The sequence below is a fragment of the Pan troglodytes genome, chromosome 13, assembly GCF_028858775.2.
Source record: "Pan troglodytes isolate AG18354 chromosome 13, NHGRI_mPanTro3-v2.0_pri, whole genome shotgun sequence".
In the NCBI taxonomy this organism is placed as follows: Eukaryota; Metazoa; Chordata; class Mammalia; order Primates; family Hominidae; genus Pan; species Pan troglodytes.
The window spans coordinates 79,210,341-79,220,525 of NC_072411.2; the positions used below are offsets into that span (position 1 = coordinate 79,210,341).

The 10,185-nt window shown below is 41.6% G+C and overlaps 1 pseudogene; it reads left to right on the plus strand.

Moving 5' to 3' along the window:
- Nucleotides 1-8,506: 8,506 nt before the first annotated feature.
- On the plus strand, nt 8,507-9,165 carry LOC107973718 (E3 ubiquitin-protein ligase CHIP-like; annotated as a pseudogene).
- The last annotated feature ends 1,020 nt before the right edge of the window (nt 9,166-10,185 follow it).

Here is a 10,185-nt window from a genome sequence, read left to right on the forward strand (position 1 = left end):
GGCAAAGGGTGTGCTGCCCGTCAAGGAAGGCTCCCAGAAGCTCTCTTCCACTTGGAAACCTTTGGCCAGAACTTGGTCCCATGGCTGCACCTATAGTTGCAAGGGAAAGGGAATCAACGAAGACTGGGTGAGGCCAGCCAAAAATTGTGGGTTATTTGACCACATAAAGGGACCCGGAGGACTGCATTCTGCCTTAACTCTCAAGAACTCCTTGTATAAATGTGGAGATGATAGGATTGCACTGTCCCTCCCCATTTTTCATAAAAATAAAGAAGTAGTGAGAATATTGATCAATGTGGATGATGAGAGATTGAGGCCACCCTAACTAATTTAGTTGTTGGAAGGGGGATTTTTTTCTTCCCCAACACCTCCGTTGGTAAGAGATTATAAGACAACCATCTTCATTATGACCTTCAACAAGATTTGAAATGGACTCTTTGTAGTCATTTCATGTACTTGCTCATCTGGCTACTTTTAAAGAAACAAATTCAAATTTCTATTATCTGCTATGATATATCATTAACAGCCCCCAAAATACAAGATACAGAGATAATAGAACGGCTGACATAATCACATTTAAGTGAGTTTGGCTGTACATTCATTGTTTCTTGCAAAGACCAGAGCTACAGAAAAATAGATCAATGTGATTAAGTCTAACATTGGGGAATTGTTTCTCCATTGTGTCTGAGCTGAGGCTGGCAGCAGGAATTAGTGCTGCTACCTTTAAAGGGTAGACCACGATTGATCTGGTTCCCAAGGCAGTCATTGAACAGACGTGGTGAAACTGGTCACAGCAGAGCTATATTACACGCAGGAAGTGCCCTACTGTTAAAAGAGTGTGCCCAGTTCAAAGCAAAGTGAAAAGCTTTTTGTTTGTTTTAGTTTCACATCTAAGTTCATTTTTGGTCACCATTCCTTAAATAGAATTTTTTTTCACCATCAAGCATGTGTCTTAAGCATTTTTGGTGAGCACTACACATAGACCAGGAAGGAAATAGAACCCGACACGCCAAGGACTTATGGCCCAAGATGTGGAGAGGAGAAAGGCTGACCGCTGAGTATATGGCAACTTTTGTACCAAAATTTACCATTAAAAATGCAAATCAAAAGAGAACCTGAGGCAGGCAGTGGCACAGTGGCACTGTGCTCTCCCTCTCTTTTCCTGGACCTCTGCAATACTTCTTTGCCTGCTTCCTCCCTTTATTTGTATAGTGGAAAATCTGTTGTCCATTGCTGGAGTTCAAGCATGCCTGGGCATGTTTGTCAAACTGGCAGGGCAGGCCTTGCAGAGGCCTCGAGGGGCCCTTGACAATGGACTCAGACTGGGTGTGCTACTTAAACATATCCAGACAAGTCAGGCAAATGAGTAGGGAGTGGAGGAACAGGGTATGTGTGAGATGTGGAAAAGTGTCCCAACAAAAAAAAACTCACTCTTGGGGAAGAGGGAGAACCTCAGCTGCATGACATGAGGGCTGATTTATTTTCACCTTTCAAAATCATTCTTTTTTTTTTTTTTTCAGTCCTAGGAAATTGGGTCAGAATCTGCGTATCTAATGGGATCGTTACTGTTACACTTGTAAGATTTGGAATCCGTTCAAAAAACAAGCCAGAAACAAGCCTTTGTATACGTTAGGAAAAGATGCCCTGCATTAGAGCCCGGCCAAGGGAGAGATGGGGGCAGGTAACTGCAGTCCAAAACTGAGCAGCCACTCCTAGAAGTTCTGCTTGAAATTCATGCTGTTAAGACAAGCGACCAAAAGTATTTAACTCCTGCATTGACCTAGGCACCTCTCCTCCCAGCAGTTACCTGGGAAAGATACTCAGAATCAATGAGAAATGGGAAATCAAAGAACCTGCTATGGACTGAATTGTATCCCCTCCAAAATGCATATCTTGAAGCCCGAACCCCAGTGTGATGGTATTTGGAGAGGTGACCTTTGGGAGGTATTAAATAAAATTTACATGAGGCCATTGGTTTGGACTTGTTGCCAGTAAACTGAGTTTTTTCCCCACTTTGTATTGATGGCAAAGGAAAAATGTCCAGTTGGAAAAGGCAATCAGGTTTTATTCACTGGCCAAGAAGGAAGAAGGGGAGGCTCTCGCTCTAAACGCCCCTTCTCCCTGAACAGTAGAAGTTATGGGTACTTTAGGGACTGGGTATAGGGAGGAAGAGGGATGTTAGCATGTGCAGGGTGGGACTCCAGACACACAGGCTTAATTCAAAAACATACATCTTCATACAATGCATGTACAGAAAATGGAAGAGATTTTTCTTTTAGGGGAGGGATTTTAGCATTATAATGATATGTTAATGAGCTGAAGGCAACTAGGGATCACTGTTGCAGTTTGCACTGGTTAGCAGGTCTTATCTCCTTCTGGTATCTTGCCAGGGGTCAAAAAGCTCTGGCGCCATTCTGGCCTGTCTGGTTTCTTTAAGCAGCTGTGCCTATAAATAAAGCGACTAAAGGAAAACATTTAAAAGAGGAACTTTCCCAGTTATTTCATCAGGGCTGCCCCAGTAACAGACAGCTTCTATGCTAGGCCCCAAAAGGCTAGACCAAAATGGAGTCACTCATGCCACATAATCAAACTAAAACTTTAAGGAAGCAGGGAAAACCCCAAACAGAGTGTTATCCCGAAAACAGAAGGTTCACAGCTACCAATCAGAAAGGCCCCAGTCAACCTGAGCTGGCAAGAAAAGGAAGTTCCCTCTACTTTAACCCTTACAAGGAAAGGTAACCTGATGAAGTAACCTGATGTTAACCATTCCTCTTTCTTAAAAATTCTTGTTTGGCTGGGCGCAGCGACTGATGCCTGTAATCCCAGCACTTTGGGAGGCCAAGGTTGGAGGATCACTTGACTGCAGGAGTTCGAGACCAGCCTGAGCAACAGCACGAAACTCTGTCTTTATTATTTTTTGAAAAGTATATTTAAAATTTTTTTAAATCATTGTTTCCTTGTTCCCACCTTACAAAAATAAACTGCTCTGTCATGCCCAGCAGAGTGCCTTTTCTAAATTGTTAAATGAGATGCTCTCTTATTTGTGAATTGCTAATAAAAGCCAATTTGATCTTCAAACTAAATTTGTTGTAACTTTGTCTTTTGGCAGAGGTGATGAGGGTTTAGATGATGTCATGATAGTGGGGCCCTCATAATGTGATAAGTGCCCTTATGAGGGAACAGCAGAGAACTTGCTTCCTCCCCACCCCACCCCAGCCCCCATGTAAGGGTACAGGGAGAAGGTGGCTTTGCACTAGACAGGAAAAGAGCCCTCACCAGGGAACCAAATCAGCTGTCTCCTTGATGGCTTGGCTATCCCAGCCTCCAGAATTGTGAGAAACAAATTCCTATTGTCTAAGTCACCCAGCCTGTGGTATTTTGTTATGGCATCCCTAGCTGACTAAGCCAGAACCATACACCTAAAATCCCAATACAGAGATCTCTGGCTAATAGGCCAAAGTACACAATTTATACTCTAAATGGGTTCTCTCCCTCCCCTTAAGCCCAAGCCCAGTTTTGGCATCTTCCTACACCAGTTAGCCTCTTGGGATAAGAGAAGAAAGTAAAAAATAGCTATATTGTGACCTGAAATCTGACCTGGCAAAGCCTGATAAAGGAGCTGGGAAGGGTGGGGTGGTGACCTAAGGAAGAGTGATTTAATGATTAAATCACCAACACTTTATTATAACATAGTTGATGGTGAGTTCTCAAAATGCAATTTTAGGGAGCCACTACAGTAAGCAGGTGAAGAAAATATCAGAAAACCAAAAGTAATGTGGGATAAGTCAATACAGTATTCCAATACCAGAACCCAAAAGGAACAAAAATGTTAGCAAAAACTTAAATATTGACCTTGCTCTCTGGTCCATAAAATATAGAGGAGTAGCATTTTTTCTGGAACAAATCCATTTCTATAATTACTTAACTGACTAATCCAATAAGGCTAAATTTACTAAACTCCAAGTTTACAACCAAGAGTTTTTCTTTCTTCTGATGTATCTTAGAACATTTTAAAGTACTTTAAACTGTCATTTTATATAGTTATTAGAATGCTAGTGGTATGTAATGTAATAGTTTTAGTTTATGTAGTATATGTAATGCTATAGTTTTAATAAATAATAAAATTAATGCAGTCTCTTAAATAGTGATGTAAAATGATTCATTGTTCTTCAAATTATAATATTCACTATGTATGTTAACTTGGAAAAAAGGAAAATATCCAACTGGGAAATGGTTTTCAAACTTTTTCGTATCCATAAAACCTTTTTCAAAAACTATGCTTGGCTGGGTGTGGTGTCTCATGTTTGTAATCCCAGCACTTTGGGAGGCCAAGAGGGTGGATCACTTGAGGTCAGGAGTATGAGACCAGCCTGGCCAACATGGTGAAACCCCATCTCTACCAAAAATACAAAAATTAGCCTGGCGTGGTGGCATATGCCTGTAATCCCAGATACTCAGGAGGCTGAGGCAGGAGAATCACTTGAACCCAGGAGGCGGAGGTTGCAGTGAGCTGAGATTGCTCACTGATGAACTGCCACTGCACTCCAGCCTGGGCAACAGAGTGAGATTCCGTCTCAAAAAAAAAAAAAAAAAAAAAAAAAAGCTATGCTTTACACAGACATTCCCTAGAAATACAAATAAAAGCAATAAAAGCAGATCTTGTAATAATTCCCTAGAAATAATAATTCCCTAGAAATACAAATAAAAGCATCAGTTTTGCTGGTAAATGTTTAACAAGGAGCTCTCTAAGAGAAATGGATTTGGAGGTTTGCTGCTTTCTATGGTGTAAATGCTCCCACCATGACCATTACACAGTGCAGAGTCAGGAAAGGAAGCATACATTCTAGTATTGTAAACGGCACACCTCCACGCAGACCAGCACCCTCAGAACTCTTTCCCCCTGCTATCTTAATGCCCCAAGGGGCACAGTTTGAAAACTCATTGTAAGATAACTTTGTGCAGGGTATCTCTTTGATGGTTATCTCTAAAATTGATAAATTGCTGCTTATCGATAGTTGGAAATACTGTTTTCCTAGTCTTATGATTTTAATGAAGATCTTATAAAATACACAGTAGGAATTTAGTACACCAATAGAAGATTTTTCATGCTCATTTAAATAACCTTTGGACCTTCATGCCATGACATTCCCAATATATACTTTAGACATATTTTTTCCTCAAATTTAATGTTGTATGGAATTCTAAAAAGGGCACATAAACTAATTCTTAGAAATTTGCTTTTAAAATTATATAGGGGCACACAGACATCTTAGTCCCTACCCTCTTCCTCTGTCTCCTTTTCCTTCTTTTTCTCTCATCTTTCTCCCTCCCTTTCCTTCACTGTCTCTCTCTCAAAGTTATAATAAATTTGGAGAAGTTCAGCCTTGTTGAACGAGGAAGCAGAGTGAATTTCAAGCTTTTATCATTCCCAGCCTTAGAATTGAAAGATACGGGCCTTTTGACTTGGGGGAGTCTAGAGAGAAGGCCAGAAGCAAGTGACCCTCCTTCTACTGTTTGTGTCTGAGAAAGCCCAGGGAGTCGGAATGGTCTGCTATGGTCACATGACAGACAAATGCCCAGTCTGAGAATACTGAGGAAAAGCAGGACAGTCACATATGGGAATAATCCTCAAAAGGATAAAAGGAGGAACTGATTAGGAAACCCTGTTTTTGCCACTTCTTGGCAATAGCTATGTTTTTTTCCCCTCCTTTTACGTGTTTGCTCTCTTGTTAGCAAATAACCACTCTGTTGGGGTTTTTTTTCTTCTTTTCAGGACTCCCTGTAGCCAACTTCTTGGGTTTTGGGTTTTGTTTTTGTTTTTGTTTGTAATATTATAGATTATGCTGTCAGGGAATTGGAAATAAACATTTCCTCACACATGCTATGAATCAACGGTGAAATACTTGCAGGTCAGATTGAGCTAACCAAGCTAACCAAAGGTGGGAAGCCCAAACTGCAGTTAAGAGCAGAGCCCTAGGCTGTCCTTCCTAGCCTGCAGCCCCAGGCTGCCCTCAGTTTACAGTTTGTTTGTTTGTTTGTTTGTTTTTGTGAAAGCAAGGAGCCAAATGATCTATTCTCATTCCAGACAATATTTAGATACCACACCCTGGCCGGGCATGGTGGCTCGTGCCTGTAATCCCAGCACTTTGGGAGGCCGAGGGCGGGGGCGTGGATCACCTGAGGTTAGCAGTTCAAGACCAGCCTGGCCAACATGATGAAACCCCGTCTCTACTAAAAATACAAAAATTAGCCAGATGTCGTGGTGGGTGCCTCTAATCCCAGCTACTCGGGAGGCTGAGGCAGGAGAATCGCTTGAACCCAGGAGGCGGAGGTTGTAGCGAGCCGAGATCGCACCATTGCACTCCAGCCTAGGCAACAAGAGCAAAACTCTGTCTTAAAAAAAAACAATACCACACCCTGCCTTCACCAAGCAGGGACTTATCTGAGACTGTGCCCTCTGCCTGGGGGGCAGGTAGTGGCTCTAGGAAGAGAAAGCAGACAAGGGAGGAAGCGGAATGTGTCTTCTGAATCAGGCTGGGTATATTGAGGACTTGGGGAGAGGGGCTTCTAAAGGGCTAAAGACTTTCAACAGGAACCATAGGAGAGGTTCTAGAATGTGCTAATTTAGGAAAGGAGGGTTCCAACAAGGAGCAAGCATAGGAGAGGACAGAAAGCAATTCCAGTGACTAGAGCCCAAGATATGCCGGTGATGTGCCAGTCAGGTGGCTGGGGAAAGAGCAGTGTCAATACTGGAAAGGAAATCTGGTGCACTAGAGCACTCAGGCAAAAGCCCACTTAACCAGGAACAAAAGAGCCAAAAGAGCCAATTCATCCTAAACCTGGGAATAGAAGAATGCCGCAATAACCAGCAGGGGAGACTAAGGGGACAGGCTGGAAGAGCTAACATTCACACCATGTGCCAGGTATGATTCTAAACACTTTCATGTGTTCGCTTGTTTAACCACCAGCAACAGCTCTGTGCCATGGAGGTTATTAGCATCCCCTTTTACAGAAGAAAAAACTGAGAAACCAAGCGTATACAGCTGGTAAGTAACATAGTCTGGGTGCAAAACCACGAAGCTCATGAGCTTAAGAAGCATCCTATCACATAACCCAAAGAAGCAGCATACAGACCAAAACTGGGAAGAACAAGTTAATGTTTTCTAGTGAGTAACATGAAATTGTATTCTTACAATTTACCTCATCCATCAGTATATTGTGCTCTGAGATTCTTTCATATATAGCAAAGGCATTTGTTCACACGACAGATTCTGAGCACAATGTACAACAACCAACACATACATTGATTTGGCAAATACTTACTGGTCACCTCCCTCTTCCAGGCCTTAGGCTAGATGATAGGAATTCCTGGAATTTACAGTTAAGTGCAAGAACTTCATGGTCACAAATTATTACTGGAGAACGCAAAATAAATAAAAACCCTCAAGTTTTAGCCAGGTGTGGTGGTGCACACCTGCAGTTCCAGCTACTTGGGAGACAGAGGCACAAGAATCGCTTGAACCCAGGAGGTGAAGGATGCAATAAGCCAAGATTTCGCCGCTGCACTGCAGCCTAGGTGGACAGAGTGAGACCCTGCCTCAAAACAAAACAAAACCTCAGGTTTAAAAAAAATACATTGACTTTAATTTTAAACACTATCTATTACTGATTACTCATCATGTACCAAAAACTTCACAGATAATTGCAATGTTGCTATAATAACCCTGCACCTATTTTAAGATGAAGAAAAGTAGGCACTGAAAAGTTAAAAAAATTAGCTGTAGTCAGAGTAAATAAGTGGCAGAGATTTAAATCTAGATCCCTCTGATAGGAAAGTTCATGCTCCCTTGTGGCTCTACACTGAAATACAGAAATCCTGTAAAAAGAATGAAAGTCAGTGATAGTGAACTAAAGCTCCATGGACTTTCTAAATCATAATCACAATTTTTCTTGTAGTTAGAATATGTGAATTTTTACAAAAAGTCCATATGTGTATTGGGCAGGGAGTGGATTTGGGAGCAGGGCCATGTTGGATCAAAGTCCTGCTAGTTCTGAAGTAGTCTTTATAGAAAATACGTGGCCCAATGCAGTGGCTCATGCCTGTAATCCCAGCACTTTGGGAAGCCAAGGAAAGTGGATCACGAGGTCAAGAGATCAAGACCATCCTGGCCAACATGGTGAAACCCCGTCTTTAGTAAAAATACAAAAATTAGCTGAGCGTGGTGGCTCGAGCCTGTAGTCCCAGCTACTCAGGAGGCTGAGGCAGGAGAATCGCTTGAACCCGGGAGGCAGAGGTTGCAGTGAGCCGAAATAGCGCCACTGCACTCCAGACTGGCGACAGAGACTCCGTCTTAAAAAAAAAAAATACAGACATATATATATATATATATACACACATACATATATATATACACATACATATATATATACACATACATATATATATATACACATACATATATATATATACACATACATATATATATATATATATATATATAGTTTAATGATAAAAAAATATTTGGCCTACAAGCATTGGCTGAACTTTGGGGACGACATTCCCAGCGCTCTTCGAATCGCGAAGCAGCGCTGAAACAGCATCGAGGAAGGGCGCATCCACCAGGAGAGCGAGCTGCACTCCTACCTCTCGAGGCTCATTGCGGCAGAGCGTGAGAGGGAGCTCGAAGAGTGCCAACGGAACCATGAGGGTGATGAAGACGACAGCCAGGTCCGGGCCCAGCAGGCCTGCAATGAGGCCAAGCACGTGAGGGTGCCCCCCGCCCACATGACAAATACATGGCGGACATGGATGAGCTCTTCTCTCAGGTGGACGAGAAGAGGAAGAAGTACGACATCCCCAAATACCTGTGCTGTAAGATCAGTTTTGAGCTGATGCGGGATCTATGCATCACGCCCACTGGCATCTCCTATGACCGCAAGGACATCGAGGAGCACCTGCAGCGCGTGGATCATTTTGACCCCGTGACCTGGAGCCCCCTAACCCAGAAACAGTTCATCCCCAACCTGGCCATGAAGGAGGTCATTGACGCATTCATCTCTGAGAACGGCTGGGTGGAGGACTACTGAGGCACCCAGCCCTGTCAGGCGTCCTGGTCCAGGAGGGCCCTGGGCAGAAGCCCCCAGCCCCTGTACACAGTTTGTGTCCCTGGCCACCCCGCCCGCTTCCCCCCAAGTTCTGCTGTTGGGCTCAGGACTGTTCCCCTCTCTGCATAGCTCTTGCTGGGCCGTGATCCTCCCCGTCCCCTGTTCTGGGCTGGAAAAGCAGGTGAGGGTGGGCTGGGCTGGGGCCACTGCCACCACTGTCTAATAAAATCCGTGAGCATTCAAACATATATATAAATATATATAATATATATTATATATAATATATATATTTTATATATACTATATATTATATATAAAAATATATATAATATATAAAAATATATATTATATATAAAGGATATAGATATAATATATATAAAGGATATATATATTATATATATAAAGGATATATATTATATATATATATAAAGGATATATATATTATATATATAAAGGATATATATATTATATATATAAAGGATATATATTATATATAAAGGATATATATATTATATATTATATATAAAGGATATATATATTATATATTATATATTATATATAAAGGATATATATATAATATATATAAATGATATATATATATATAAAGGATATATATATATATATCCTTTAAATTGCTCCTTTTTTGAGGGTGTTTAAAGGTAAAGGCATTCTCAGGGAAGACTTAAAGTATGATGGAGACCTTTACCTAATTCTTCACCTAGTGTTGGGGGTGGGATGAAGTCCACTTAGTAAAGCCCTTAACTTTATTTGCATTTCTGTTAGAAAGCTCCCAGGTGGCAAACTGATCTCAATATTCTCTTCCCTTACAGGCTGGTGAAAAAGCCTGGGGCAGTTTGAGTCATGGATCTCCCATTTTGATTCCTGTTTTGGTGGAAATACAAAGTAACCTAAGGCAGGTAAAGGTAGCACTTTCTCCAGAACTATCCTCAAAATTGATGTTTTGTCTCATTACACACACACATACACACACACACACACACACAACCACGATCCAGTAGATATGTGTAAACATGACACAAGAAGAATGAAAAGAATAATTACAGAACAATGTTAACTTTA